Source organism: Rhinopithecus bieti, unplaced genomic scaffold (assembly GCF_001698545.2).
Source record: "Rhinopithecus bieti isolate Rb0 unplaced genomic scaffold, ASM169854v2 scaffold_7681, whole genome shotgun sequence".
In the NCBI taxonomy this organism is placed as follows: Eukaryota; Metazoa; Chordata; class Mammalia; order Primates; family Cercopithecidae; genus Rhinopithecus; species Rhinopithecus bieti.
In genome coordinates, this window is record NW_016806571.1 from 8,161,483 (window position 1) to 8,171,950 (window position 10,468).

At 37.1% G+C, this 10,468-nt stretch overlaps 1 long non-coding RNA gene across 1 annotated transcript in view; it reads right to left on the reverse strand.

The window, feature by feature from the left end:
* LOC108532777 (uncharacterized) overlaps nt 1-9,827 on the reverse strand; it is a 15,410-nt gene extending 5,583 nt beyond the window's left edge. Inside the window, exons 1-2 of the long non-coding RNA XR_001886546.1 lie at nt 9,773-9,827; nt 7,349-7,406 (exon numbers count right to left, since the gene is read on the reverse strand). This is a non-coding gene — a long non-coding RNA (uncharacterized LOC108532777). The remainder of the gene's footprint in view (nt 1-7,348; nt 7,407-9,772) is intronic.
* Nucleotides 9,828-10,468: the final 641 nt, after the last annotated feature.

The window sequence follows — 10,468 nt, forward strand, 5'->3', positions numbered from 1 at the left end:
CGTGCAGGTTTGTTACATATGTATACTTATGCCATGTTGGTGTGCTGCACCCATCAACTCGACAGCACCCATCAATTCATCAAAGTCATCTTTGGAGGAGGGCACAGATCACAGGCTTTTTCTGTGATTCCATTTTGTTTTGTTTTTTCTCCCAGGCATTGTCTTTAACCTTGGCAAAATAAACATCTCAATTGATTGAGACCCGAAAAAAAAAAATAAAACATAGCCTTCCAAGCTCTTGCCATGCAAATACTGAGTTAGGGGTCTAGGGTGATTGGAAGAATCTGAGTTTTAAACAAGTGTCCAGGTAATTCTCATGTGGCTGAGTTCAGAAATCACTGCTCAGGGTGGTAGAAATAAAACCTTTGGATATTTCCAATACATTTTTGTTGTTGTTGTTTTGTTGCTTTGTTCAAATATCTGTAGGTACAAAGGGCATTTGCAGAATATAGACTATTCATTGATATTTGCTGCATTATAATTCCCAAACGTAATGGCTTAAAACAATAAACAAATTCTGCATCACTTGGGTGATTCTGGGCTGGGTTGGCTTATCTGGGGCTGGATGATCTAGAACAGCCTCATCCACATGTCTTGTGGTTGGCTTGAATTCAGGTGGAGCAATAGGGATAATCTGGCCACATGTCTCATTATATAACAGGCAAGCCAAGGATTCTTCACAGGGCAGGTTGAGGGTTCCAAAGTGTATCACAAATGGGCAAGCCCCATTGCACAAATAGTTTTCAGGTCTCCAATTTAGCCATGTTTGCTATTGTCCCACTTAAGAAGGTAAGTCATATGGGTAAGTCCAGAATCAGAATGGAAGGGAGATACCCAAGTATGTTGATTCAGGAAGGTAAATTATTGCAGCTGTTTTTGCAACAATATAATTTTCATGCTCAACTGGAAAATTCAATTGGATTCTGAGCAACTGTATGATAGAAAAAAAATCAATGATGTTGTAGCTCAAATACCTGAGTTAATCTAATCCCAGCATCCCGCTTAGTAACTGGAAGATGGTTGTCTTTTATTTTCTCTAATTTTCACTCTCTTCATCTATAAAATATAAGTACTACTAATACTAATGTTTACTTCACAGAGCTATTTAGAGAATAAATGAAGTACTCGGTATAAGAATACTTTGTAAGCTAGAAATCTGGCAAAATTCAAAATATTTTTAGATGTGTTTCATATGATTATTCCTCACTCCTCCAAAAATGACTACAGTATTTATTAAATCAATGAGCTTCCTAATATCTCTGTGACTTGATTGTTCTCAGTATAGCCCATCCTGAACCTGCTGTTAGAGTCATCTTCCTTTAAAACCAAACTTATCATGTCATCCAACACTTCAGTAAACCTCTGATAGCTCTCCATTTACCTACACAATATAAGTAGAATCAGCATATTAAAAATGTTCCCAATCTGAGCTCACCTCCCTCTTTATGCAACTTTCTTGACTGTCTATTAAATTTGGCATCATTCCCTTTATACATCAGACCATTATAATTTCAAGCTACATCCATTCTATTTCCCTCAAACTACAATTTTCTTTTACTGCATCTTCCCTTTGGCAAACTTCTACTCATCCTTTAACACCCAGACTAAATATTCCTCCCTCTTTGCATAAACATTTAGTGAGCCAAGAACCTTTCTCAAGTTCTCAAATGTTAAGTGCTCTGTTCTCTCTGTTCTCAAAAGACTTTGTTAATATCTCTAACACTTATCATAGTGCATTATAATTTATGTGTGTGTGTTTTCTCTCTCCCCAGCTAGATAATAAACCACTCCACTACCAGAAATAGTGCAGGTTCTCAGTATTTAGTTTTGAGTAAATGAATGAATGAATATTTGACTCCTTTATTCCTTCCCTGCCTGGCCACATGATGCTCTGAGACTTAACCAACCATACTCAACCCCCTAGATTTCTCGTTGCCAACCCTGACCACAGACACCAAAGAGTACTCTTGCCCAGTGGCCCATTCTCACATCTGGAAGCCAGTTACAGTCATGCCCCACATAATGGTGTTTTGGTCAACAATGAACCTCATATACAATAATAGTTTCGTAAGATTATAATGAAGCTGAAACATTCCTATTGCCTAATGATGTCATAGCTGTTATAGAGTCCTCATGCAATGCATTACTTTGTCTATGTTTAGATACACATAATACTTACCATTGTGCCACAGTTGCCCACAGTGTTCAGAATAGTATCCAGCTGTACAGTTTTGTAGCCTAAGAGCAACAGGCTGTATGCCTAGGTGTGTAGGAGGTTATACAATCTAGGTTTCTGTAAGGATACTCTATGATGTTTGTACAATATCAAAATGGACTAACAATGCATCTCTCAGAATATAGCCTCAGTGTTAAGCAATGCAGATTGCGCTATGTCCTAACTCTCGAGTTGTCTACCGGAATTTTGACCCACTGCCTTTCTTGATCTTTTAACTATCTCACAGAGTCACTGCATTTTTTCTGCTACCTTTGTGGTCATAGTGACACCATCCAAGTGTAATAACAATTCAAGGTATAGGGAAATAACTGATTTTTTAAATCAGTGTGCCTACCATGAACCTTACCAGAAGAATGTTTTTCCTACTGCTTTACAGCTGAAAACCGTGGCTCAGAGAGATTAAATAATTTACCCAGGGTCAGATAGCTAAATATATGGCATACGGGATTTTAACCCAGTTTTGTCTGATAAAAAGGGGGAAAAAAGCCTCCTTTTCTCTCTCAACTCTACCACAGTAGTTTGGCAACTTACAGGCTCACATCCAGGAAAGCTTAAGCTAAAGCTGTGATTTGAGGACTAGTAAAGGTTTACACTTGCCTATTTTAACCATTAATTTATGACCTTCATACCAAGAAAAGATTTTAAGCAATTGTAAATCAACTTAAAATAAAGCATCTAGGCAGAAAATCATGTGTTGCCATCCTGTGGCTTGCGCTAGTACTCCTCACTCATTACTAGTTTTTTGCCTCCAACCCTTCCTTCTCACAACCGCTTTCACCTCCAATGTTTGAGTAAATATCACAGCACCTACCAGGCGCCCACTTCAAACCAAAAAACTAATACACCCACTCCCGCTCCTCTCTGCTCCTTCACTTCGCGCAGTTTAAGATCTCATCTCCTCTTCTCGGGCCAACCCGCACCCACACCCTTTTGTTTTTATGTCTCGTCACTCCAAAACTAAAATCATGATACCAACCTGCTACCGTCTCCCTAAACACCACCGCCGATTGGCTCTTATGTCCCCCTCTTTCGCCGAATCCTTCTCTCACCTCCAGACCTCCTTTCCTCTCTTGGCCAAAATATGACATAACTCCGATTTGAGAAAGAAAAAAAAAACACTTCACAGTGCTTTCGACCGCGCCCACGCCGCCTTACCACTTCGCACACTCACGACCTTAGATGAGTTTGTGTTTTATGGTTGATTAACTTGTTTTAATACCAAAAAATGCTTAGGAAACCCAATTATCATGCCACTTAAATCTGAGTTATTGGCTGATTTCTGCTAGTTTCTGGATGTCTTATTGACCAAGTTACATTTCCTACTATGATGTACAAGAGAAACTGAACTTCAGTTTGGAAAGAAAGATTTAGGTTCAACATATGAACAATTCTTCAAAAACAGAAAGATTAAATTCTTAGATTCATAAGTCGAATAACTTGAGCTTGTAATTTCCAGTTACCAACATATTCCTCGCCCGAAGAATAGGATGAACAGTGTGAGAAAATGAAGGCCCTAATATTTTTCTATACTTTGCCTAATTTTTACTAGCGTGATTATTACCACCTCGCTGTTGTCCTTTTACTTTGTTTAAAGTAAATACATCAAAGCCAGATGCCTGGTTATAAATAAAGAAGGTAGAAGAGGAAATAACTGAAATCATTATGCCTCATTCTGGAGCCTACTGGCCACACTGTAAAGAACAACTTGCCGTTGACATGCACATGCATATTCTGTCTCTACCCAAAAAAAAAAACAGCAACAAGGAAACAAACAAACAAACAAAATCTATTCTTCTGTTAGCTGGCCATCTTTCTTCACATGCTGGAGGGAGGCAAGAAGGGAGGAGAGACACAGGCTCCCTAAAGGACTGTTAGAAATTCTTACATAACCCTTTAAAATAAGAATTCTTAACTTAACCTGAGCTCCATAGATGAGCTTCCAAAACTCTGTGAACCTCATAACCCACAATTGTTTGCAAAATCATGCTACACATTTTTCTGATGAAAGATTTCATGAAATTTATCAGATTTTCATGAAACTCTATGACCCATAAAAAATAAGAACCAATGCTCCAGCCAGGCTCAGAGGCTCATGCCTATAATCCTAGCACTTTGGGAGGCCGAGGCGGGTGGATTGCCTGAGCTCAGGAGTTCAAGACCAGCTTGGGCAATACAGTAAAACCCATCTCTACTAAAATACAAAAAATTAGCCAGGTGTGGCAGCGTGCACCTGTAGTCCCAGCTACTCAGGAGGCTGAGGCAGGAGAATTGCTTGAACCCAGGAGGTGGAGACTGCAGTGAGCTGAGATCACACCACTGTACTCCAGCCTGGGCCACAGTGCAAGACTCCATCTCCAAAAAGAAAAAAAAAAACAACCAATGCTCCTAAGTTCCTCCAACTTCTAGGCGTGACTATTTTTCTGGGATATCAAGGAATCAAGGTGACTAAAGGGATGACAGGTAGAAAAGGGGAAGAATAAGCCATGGCTTCTTGCCTAGTACAAGTGGAGGCAACATGAGACCACAGCTTTCAGGTACAGAATTGTACAAAACTGAGTTTACAGACGGGCTGAAATGAAATCAGCTTTCATAACCCTCAGGTTTGCCACTTCTCAGATAAATAATGCAGAATCGTATGTAGGGTTGCTCCTAAATATTTGAAGCAAGGCACTGAAAGCTGTGTATTACTGAGATCTGTAGGTTTAACCTGATTGATATTTTCCATGTATATTTAATTAAGCAACTTCTATACGCCAAGTATAGTATCAGACACCAAAGATATGCTGGTGAGCTGAACAGGAATTAGAAGGAAAGAATAGGCAAGACTTGATTCAGCCAAACTTGTAAGGGAACTGGGATACAATGAAATTTCTTTGCACTGTTATGTTAATCACAAATTACCACAAAGCCATAGAATTTTGGAACTAGAAGAAAACTTGATGATTACCTAGTTCAGTCCTTCTATTTTCTAAGGACTTTGTTCAGGGTCATTCAGTTCAAGTGGCAATACTGGGACTGAATCCTAGGTTTTCTTTCATCTAGCCCATTTATTTACCCTCTATTTTAAATTGTGGCTCCATAACCTATCTATACCCTTTTATTTCTAGAGTCAACCGATTTCAAAAATCCCTTCAGCCTCCCAAATACCTAGATGCCAATAGAGAATTCCTCAAAATCCTCTCTCCAAACATCAAGATACCCATTCCACATACCAAGAAGAAAGAAAATTTAGAATTTATTGTAAAGTATACAATTGGTTGGTATCAATATACCAACCAATACAATTGGTCTTGATGATGAGGGTGAAAAAGTTATTGATGATAATGATGATGACAATATTATCACTAATGATAATGGCACCTAACATTTTTAGCTTGCTCAAGATTAGATCCTCATACTTGTCCTCTGAGAGGTCATGATTTTCACTATATAACATGGACATTCTAATTCAGGTATATTGATACCAACCGATTACAAATTTAGAAAAATTTCAATATTGAAATCCAGCTTTTGCTCAGAAAAAGAAGCATCTCTGGCTCTTTAAAATTACAGTCTCAACTGGTCCACTCGCTCATGATGTCATATACAGTTTGACGTTGTCTGGGCAACCTGGTAAACATACTGCTTCCTCCATTGTTTAATTCCCTTCCCTGAGTGAGATCCTTAGGCAACCAGGCTTCATTAGTTCAGGTGCTAGCCTCAGGGAACTACTTGTTTTAATTAGAGGGATGAAATGGCATTTTAATTGTGCACAATGATTAATAAACATGCTGAGCTGCTGCATAATGATCTGCAGCTTGAAGAGCTTTCTCCCTTATTCCTGATATCTACATCCATTAACTGATTGTTATCCAGGTGGAGAGCTGTCAAGCTCTTCCTCCAACCAAACTGCACACTGTCTGTCCTCCAATTTTTCTGCTAATAACAATTCTTATAACTAAGTTCCATTAATTTTTGTGGTAACAGAGAGACAAGACTAGAATGGAGAGAGCTTACAAAGTGCTATACCGCCTATGTAATTTATTTCAGTGAACTTTCCTGTAAAAGGGAGATAATAATATGACCAACCTGACAGGGCTTTGCAAAGATTAAATGAGATAATGTATGCAAAACTGGCCCAGAGTAGGCACCCTGAAAATGCGAGGTGCCATGATCATTAGTAGTAGTAGTGTTATCATCATCATCATGAATAACTTCTTCACCCTCATCAATTTCATCATCAAGACCATAATCTTCCTCAAGATTAGATACTCATGTATTTCCTCTTATAGGTCATAACATTCAGTATATAACATGGACATTCTAATTCAGGGATCACTTTCTAAGGTGTGGTGGTTGACTGAAGATTTTCCCGATTTCTCCTTTACGTTGTATGAAAGTAGTTTGGAATGACTTATGGGAAATGTGTGCAAAGAAAGTCACGTATTATAGAGACTTAATATCACCCCCTAAGTAGTTAAATAAAATACTTGCTGCATGTCTGAACTTCAATGAAAACAGAAACTAAAGAACTAGATGATAAAGTGACTTACTTTACAAAGCTTCATCTGCTTGGCATTTGTAATACTTTTATTGGCTACCATTATAGTTTGGTGACTCCTTACAGCATTACAGCTTTTTTCCCTAGTTGCAGAAACTAGTATATTGTTTGTTTTGTGTTTCCTGGAAATTGTCCCTCAAGGTCATATATCTGTCTCCGAATTTTTGACTTTACTTGATTTGAGGGAAATAATTCTGGAGGAAACTGAGGGCAGCCGCCACAATTCACCATTTGTAAATGGTTATTGCGATGTTGGATATTACACAATTGATCCTATTTCTTAGCTTGAATTATTAAAGACACTATTTTTAAAATAGGCCAGCTGTTCTACTGATGTACTTATCTTTATTTTTTGACATATTACCATAACTGCACACCAATACAACTCACTTATGCCCAAGAAAAGTAGTTATGACTGAGCATGTTAAAAGCTAAATATAAAACTGCTTTCTCTCCCACAAAATGTTAAGGATTTCATAGAAACAAGTCTGCCCCACTGAAGATGTCTTCCTGTACACAGTCATTATGGTTCAGTGAAGCAGATATGATTGATTACACAGGCCAAATTTTACCTTGCCTCCAGGGCGCTCCTAATTCTTGTTGTTATTTCCTTTAAAGGCACACAATTGTCTGCAAGAGTCAAAGAGGAAAGGTGAATGAACTCTTTTGGCCATGGTAGAGCAGAGAGAAAGGTTTTGGAACAGATACTGAACCTGAAATATCTAAGACAGCACAGAAAGAAAAAGAGGACTGAATGCATTTTTCTTATTTTCCTATTTCCTAGCAAGGAAGTCTTTAAAATCACTCACCTGAAGTTACACTAAAATATATATATACACTTATTATAATGGTCAACATTAAAAATACTGACCATATGAAATATTGTTGAGGATGCGGAGAAACTGAAACTCTTAAACACAGCAAGCAGTGACCTACATTTTACAAACAGTGCAGAGATTTCTGCAGGGGAGTGGAGTGCAAGAGTAAAATGCTACAACCTTTTTGGAAAATAGTTTTGCACTTTCTTAAAAAGTTAAACATGCAACTACTAGGCAATCCAGCATTCCACTTCTCTGCATGAACCCAAGAAATGAGAGCAAGTGTCCATACAAAGACTTCGACACAAACATTCATAGTAGCTTTATCTGCAATCGGCAAAAATAAAAAGCCAAAATGTTTCTTCTTAACAAGGGAACAGATAAACAAATTGTGCATCTAATGAAATACTACTCAGAATGAGAAAAGAATGAATTATTGATGCATGCAATAGCAAAGATGTATCTCATAATAATTATTCTCAGTGAAAGAAGTTAGACAAAACTGATATCTATGGTGGCAGAAAACAGTGCAGAGATTTCTGCAGGGAAGTGGAGTGCATGAATGGTTATAAAGGAGCATGAGGAAACTCTTGGGAATGATGAATATGTTTGTTCTCTTGATTGCAGTTAGTTTCATGAGTGTATAACATGTCAAAAACCAAACTGCACACTTTCAATATATACAGTTTTGCTGAATGTCAATTATACTTCAGTGAAACTGTTAAAGTAAATAAATAACTTTCTTGAAATTTTTTGAGCATAGTTATCTGTTCTAATGGGACTGGTTACAATATAGTGTATTAATTTTTGGTGAATATATATAGATACATGTTTTTCTATTAAAGGCTATCAATGTAAAGAGATGAGTTCAATAAACCAATACCATTATGTCAATATAGACACAATTAGGATATTAGGAAGACTTTTCTCAAGTAAACAACCATAGCACTAAAAACATAGCTATGTAGAGACGCTTGTGGTAAACTCTTTGACCATTTGGGATGTTTCGAAAAACCAGCTGGTAATATTGTGCTAAATTAAGGCCTTAGATTATTTTTCTGATTTTCTCTCCAATGCTAGAAGAGCTATAAGGAGAGATTTTTCTGGAGTATCCAACTTAGTACCCTCCCTACTATTCTCAGCCCAACCCTGTGGCATAGCAGTCAGTCAATCCCAGCTGTGCCAACCCTGTGGCATAACAGTCAGTTAATCCTAGCTGCAGAGTTGCTGACTCGGTGGTGATCTCTATGAGTCAATCTATTAATGAATTCTTTATTACCAATGATTTTTTTTCTTTATACAGCTTACCTTTAGTCTTCTCAACCTCACCTGAACTTCCTTCCCATTTCTCTGTAGCCTTTACCATGTTGAGTTATTACAGAGCAGTTTAAGAATACTCGTTGAATGAATGTCTACATTTTAAATGTACTATTGCTTTCAAAATATCCCAAGCCCTCAACACCTACACTAAAATAAAATGACTCTCAAAAAACGGTTTGTGAGAAATTTAATAACTTGGTAAAGAAAGGCTATTTAAACATAATGTAGACTAATATATATTCACAAAACTGTCAAGCCAGATGTGCATATATTTCTATTACTACTAAATTTATATTATTTATTAATATTCTTTAATAATCAAGAAGCCATAGATTACAATATTTTAGATAAATCTATACTAATTTATTAGGTTCATGTTATTTTTCTCTCTTTGTTAGGAATGCAACACATTTACTGAGTGCTTATTAATAAAACTATCAGAATAGTAGTTAAAATCATTTGTGTGATGAAAGAAAGAAAAGAGACAAAAAAGAGAAAGGAATTGTATCTGTATGTACTTTTCTACTTTATCAGTTGTAACATGCATTGCTTGGATTATTTTAGATTCTTCACTTTAGTTCTCAATCTTGGCTGCACCTTTCAGATTCACTTGATCTTGAAAAAATGTTGAATGTCTGGGTCTCACTCCAGACCAACTGAATGAGAATATATGGGAATAGGCCCAAGGACTGATGTTTTTGATGCAAAGAGGGATTTGTAAACTCCTCTTAAAATGTGCAAATTAATAACACGTTATTAGGGTGGCCCTAATCTTCTCGTCAGATATTGATATTTCCTTGATGTCAGCTTTCCTCTTATTCTCCGGTCATTTTGTCTATCATATCCACCATGACTTACATTTTGGCAGCCTTCTGGTTCTTCCCTCAGTTTGCTCCCTCACTCCAGAAAAGCCCTGTAAGAAAACAGTCATAGTAAGCAGTGGAGACTTTGGTGAAGATGCTGCAGGACGATCAGGATACTTTGTATCACATATCTTACAACCACATGACACTTGCCACACTCCAAAGTCCTGTCTCCCTTAATACAATTGAGATTTTTTTTTCTACTGAACCAGCATTTTATAGAAGAAAAAGTAGAACAAAGTATACAAGTTTCCAAAGCAATTCCCCTCCACCCCAAACCTGTATATTCCCAGGCAAAAACAAAAGATCATGCAGTTAATAGGTCTTCCCATTTTTAGAAAACATTTTAATCACCATGTTATTATTTGAGCATGGCTTTGCACTGCTATACTCCAAGTAGCTTATCAAAAGCTTCTCCCAAACAGACTTAATCATCTCCACAAGAGGAACCTTAGTACCAACTGGTAAGATAATAAAATAGTCTCCATATCATTTTATGGACATATATTCACGTTGCCCAAAAATTAAGAAAAAATAAAGGTTACTCTTATGTTAAAAAAAGCAAATAATTTAGAGCTGGAAAAGGGAACAGTGACAGCAGAGTAGGGTCACTATAGTTAACAACAATGTATTGTATATTTCAAAATACCTGACAGAGAGGACTTGAAATGTTCCTAACACATAGAAATGA